At 33.9% G+C, this 4,746-nt stretch overlaps 1 non-coding gene across 1 annotated transcript; it reads right to left on the bottom strand.

The window, feature by feature from the left end:
* Positions 1 to 4,315: 4,315 nt before the first annotated feature.
* On the bottom strand, positions 4,316 to 4,422 carry LOC121216590 (small nucleolar RNA R71). The gene has a single exon (XR_005912771.1). It is a non-coding gene; the product is annotated as a small nucleolar RNA R71 (small nucleolar RNA).
* Between the last annotated feature and the right edge of the window lie 324 nt (positions 4,423 to 4,746).

Below are 4,746 nucleotides of genomic sequence, written 5' to 3'. Positions count from 1 at the left end.
GATAATGTCATTGAGTGAGTTGATGTCATAAATCAATTTAATGCCAATTCAAGATTGATGGGAGTTTTTTTTAAAAAAAATTAAGTTATTACTCTACCTATGGTTCAGTTGTTATAGAAATATTTTATAACTATATTTTTAATGTTAAGTGTAAGACCCTCGATTTGCTCTCTATCTAGTTTGATGGTCACATTGATGTTTAGACAAATGTTTTAATAGAGGTTTGGACAAAAAAAAAGGGTAGTAAACAAATAAAAGGAGAGACATAAACACAATCCAAAATGCGAGTGAAAGATATAAGTAAAGAGAGCATCAACACACGATATTCATTAACATTGTTTGAATTCACCAATCTCACATCTACGGAGCCTTGCACAGAGAATGATTTTATTCAACAATTCATCTAGTACAACTAGCCCAATCTACCATTTTCCAATGGATAATTGCAGCTCCAAATTCGAACCTAAACTGTTATAAATCATTCTCCCCCCAATACCTCACATTACATATAACATCTCTTCATAAAAATCCTTAAACAATGAGTGTCTACATACACCCCAAATGAATAATGATGAAGTCCATTAGTAGACTATTTATAGGCTAATACGAGAATCCTTTAACAGAGTTTTGATAGACTTTAAACTCTTATTTAAAAGTTGAATATGTCACTTGAATTATATTGAATATTTATCTTAAAATTTCCTTCATAAATAAGCTCCCTAATAGCTACAAATTCTCTGAAAAGGATAATTATAATGCTTAATACGAGATTGATGATCCTTCCTCAGTTTACTCTTCCTAATTCTAATTAGCAACAATCAAGGTATAATAAATCATGGATTAATGATCATTTGGTGCTAGTGTAACACACTATGAAGATCAAAGTAAAAAAGGCCAACATTATACTGCACTTAGTTGTCTTGAAGGCATGTTCAGAATTTTGTCCAAAGGGTTGTCCAGACAGTTGTTTAAACATGGCAATGAACTGTAACAGCCCAAACCCGACCGAGTAGGTTCGACCCGAATTTGGTGAGATACATTAGCCACCGAAGTGACTCTCCGTTAACTCCCCACCTAACCTCCAACACATCATGTATATGCGACATATAAAGTGCTAAGTTATAACACAACAGCGAAATGATATCATGCATAGAATGTAAAACATACGAGCTTATCAAACAAATAGAGGTAGGGTTCGCACAACAACATAGGTTCGAAAATAACATATGAGTTTGCAATGCAACATAAAGTAGCATAAAGCATGAGTTTGCAACAAAACACGAGTTTTCATAAAATTTGAAGGTGGCAAATTTTCCTAAGTTTGCACACATCAAGCTTTGGTTCGTACTTATACATACATCATGGGTTCATATGCAAATAGGCTTCAAAAAAGATTTTATTCATACAAGGGTTCCCACACTTTTATAGGGTTCGCTAAATAGTAATATTATCACAACTAAGGTTCGCATGCATGTTGGGGTCGCAATCATACTAAGGTCGCATGAACAGTATTCTATAGTAAATCTAACTTACATATAAAAATAAAACATGTTTTAATCAAATTAAGTAATACAACATGGCACGCATGCAGGGAAAAATAATGGAAACATCAGACTTTATTCATATAGTAAGAGATAGATTAACAAGCAAATATGTAATGCCTTAAAAATCTAAACCTTTGATTTGATAAAATTTGTCATAGTTAAGTATCTGCTGTAGTGGTTAAGTGCTTTGGGTGTATGTTTGAGGTAATGGGTTCAAGTGTCGCTTTTAGAAATTTTGTTATTTTTGGTCCCTAGTTCTGTCTTGGTTTTTGTGACTTAAAATTTCTTTTCGTTAAACCTGTGTTAGAATGAACCTGTTGGTTCAATAGTAAGGTGTTAGTTTACCCTTGGGTCTTCTGTTTGAATCCCTGTGTGAGCGAGTTGACAATATTTTTGCTATTTCTGTTTAAGTTGATCAGGTAGTGGTTGTAGTCTAATCGAACTCTATCTGTAGGGGAAACCTACTAAGTTGTCAGAATATTGAATTAGTTTGAAATTGGTTTTTGTTTTAAAAAATATATGTACTATTTTTATTCTTTTTATTTTAAGTTAATTTTACTTTATATTGCTTTATTTCCCATAATCCCACATTCCCACCTTTTTCCTAATTTCTTTCCCCCATTCATTATTTTACGTCCCTGCTAGTAAAAGAGTTGCAAAATCTAATCCTCCATTTTTGCATCATTTCTTTAATCTCGGTCCTTTATTCATTTCGTTTTGGATTACTGCTTATTTGATCATATTTTATTTTTTCTTTCGATTTGGTTGGCTTCAATCTTGGTAGGTAAGGGTTCTTTGTTCATTCTCTAATTTCTTGTTGAGGGTGTTCGTTTGGTAGGTAAACATTGCCATGGCAAATAGTGGGACAGATTGCCAACAGAAATACCATGGCAACTCCAGGAATATGACGCAACACTTAATCCACGTCACTCTCAGCCAGCTGTGCATGTACCAGATGAATCACCCTAAAAAAGAGGAGAAAATATGTGTTTTGAGGGGGACGAGTTTACCCTATAAAAGGAGGAGAGAGAAAAGAAGAAACGCACGGATTGTAAGAAGAAAAAAAAAGAAAGAGAGTGGTTACTCTCTCTGCAACTGAATCCTGTGGAGTAATTTAGAAGAAAAGAATAGGGTAGTAGCCAAAATAAAAGAGGAGATCACAGACGCGAAGAAGGGGAAGAGAAATTTGCCCTAGATTTTACGTAAAATCTAAAGAAAAAGCTAGAGTGTAGCGAGAACTTCCTACAATTCTGCCTTTGTTCTATTTTTCATGGTTTTAACTTCTATGATTCGTAAACCAGAAGAATGTTTATGAATGATTTAATTTTGGATTTCATTGCCCAATCTATGAGCTAATTTTCCTTGGGTTGGAATTATTTGGGTGAATATTGAATTATCGGTTATGCCCATGATATGATTTTGATTGAATTCATTGTTTCATTCGATTCTTGTTTATTTGGAATGCATGCATGTAAGCTCTAGAAATAGTTGACTGCATGTTATGTTCTTAGATGGATTTGAATCTGAAAGGATTAAATATATCAGATTATTAATTGATTGATGCAAACGAGTACTCGAAAGCATTTTCGCAACACTCTAAACATAGAAGATGCGATCTGTACAGGTGAAGAACGTTAGTGTGGTAATCATTTGTGAGTCTTGTAGACATACACAGACTCCAAATAATAATTGAATTCTAACTCTTGAACGAAGTAGACTACAGTAGTAATTCTCTGGGCAATAATTTAGCCAAAATATTGCCATGGCATTATTATGTTATGAAAATATTTCCCTGAGTAATTCCAACCTTTATCATTCAACAACAGAAATAGTATCTACTTGTTCTTCATAAATTGCCACAACATTTAGATTGTTTTTTCATTTATAAGTTATAATTGATATTCTTAGGTCATTCATTAATTCCCTTCACCATTTTACACTTTGTTTCTTTTGCTCAGATTCATTAGTCAAATCTACAGTGATACTTACCAATTTTAATCACTTTCCAATCCTTATGGAGATGATACTCACTTATCATTATATTACTTGAATCGACATGTACACTTGGACAATTTCATTACACATTTACACGTAATAAGTTTTTGGCGCCGTTGTTGAGGACCGACACTATTGGTGGAAATTTGGTTTGTTATTATTTGTTTAATTTATGTTAGTTTAGTTTAATTAGTTGTTTTGATTTTTTTTTAGATTTATGCTAGTACATGCCTAGAAATATTTTGGAAAATACATAATAATGTTTTGATCCAGAGATTGAGAGAACTTTAGGGCGAAGGAGAAGAGAGTTGTGAGAAATGGAAAGAATTAGAAATGATCAGGTTAGAGAAGAGCCACTACATCAGGAAAGAAGGGATGTTGATATTCCTCAAATTGTAGATGATAGAGACAGACCCATTAGAGAACATGTAGTGCCAATCTTAGATGATTTAAATCCAAGAATTGTCAGACCATATATTCAGGCTCAGCATTTTGAGTTAAAGCTGGTGATGTTTCAAATTCTACAAATAGTGGGGCAATTTAGTGGGTTGCCTACTGAGGATCCAAGGCTGCAATTATGACTCTTTTTGAAAGTTTGCGATTCATTCAGGAAGCAAGGTGTTCTTGAAGATACCCTGCAGCTAAAGTTATTCCCTTACTCATTACGAGATCGTACCAGAGCATAGTTAAATGCATTGCCGTCAGGTACGGTGGCGTCGTGGAAAGAGCTATGTTAGAGGTTTCTGCTAAGATATAATCCTCCGAACATTAATGCCAAGTTGAGGAATGACATTACATCGTTTAGACAATTAGAAGATGAAACATTATATAAAGCATGTGAGTGGTTCAAGGAGATACTGAGAAAATGCTCGACGCATAGCTTTCAACATTGGGCGTAAATGAAAATGTTTTACAATGGATTGAATGATCATACAAGAATGGTTGTTGATGCATCTGCCAATGGGACTTTACTTGATAAATCATACAATGAAGCTTATGAAATTCTGGAAAGGATAGCAAATAATGATTATCAATCCCCCACTACCAGAGTTAGAATTGGCAGAAGAGTTGCAAGAGCAATGGAGCTTGATGCAATTACATATCTAATAGCTCAGGTATCATCTTTAACAAATATGATTAAAACACTGAAAAGGCCATCTGTAGTGTAGGAAATGAAATCAATAGAGTTACCATGTGTTTACTGTGG

The sequence above is a fragment of the Gossypium hirsutum genome, chromosome D04 (assembly GCF_007990345.1).
Source record: "Gossypium hirsutum isolate 1008001.06 chromosome D04, Gossypium_hirsutum_v2.1, whole genome shotgun sequence".
Lineage (NCBI taxonomy): Eukaryota > Viridiplantae > Streptophyta > Magnoliopsida > Malvales > Malvaceae > Gossypium > Gossypium hirsutum.
Note: the sequence above shows the minus strand (reverse complement) of the source record. Positions and strands in the feature narration are given on the sequence as shown.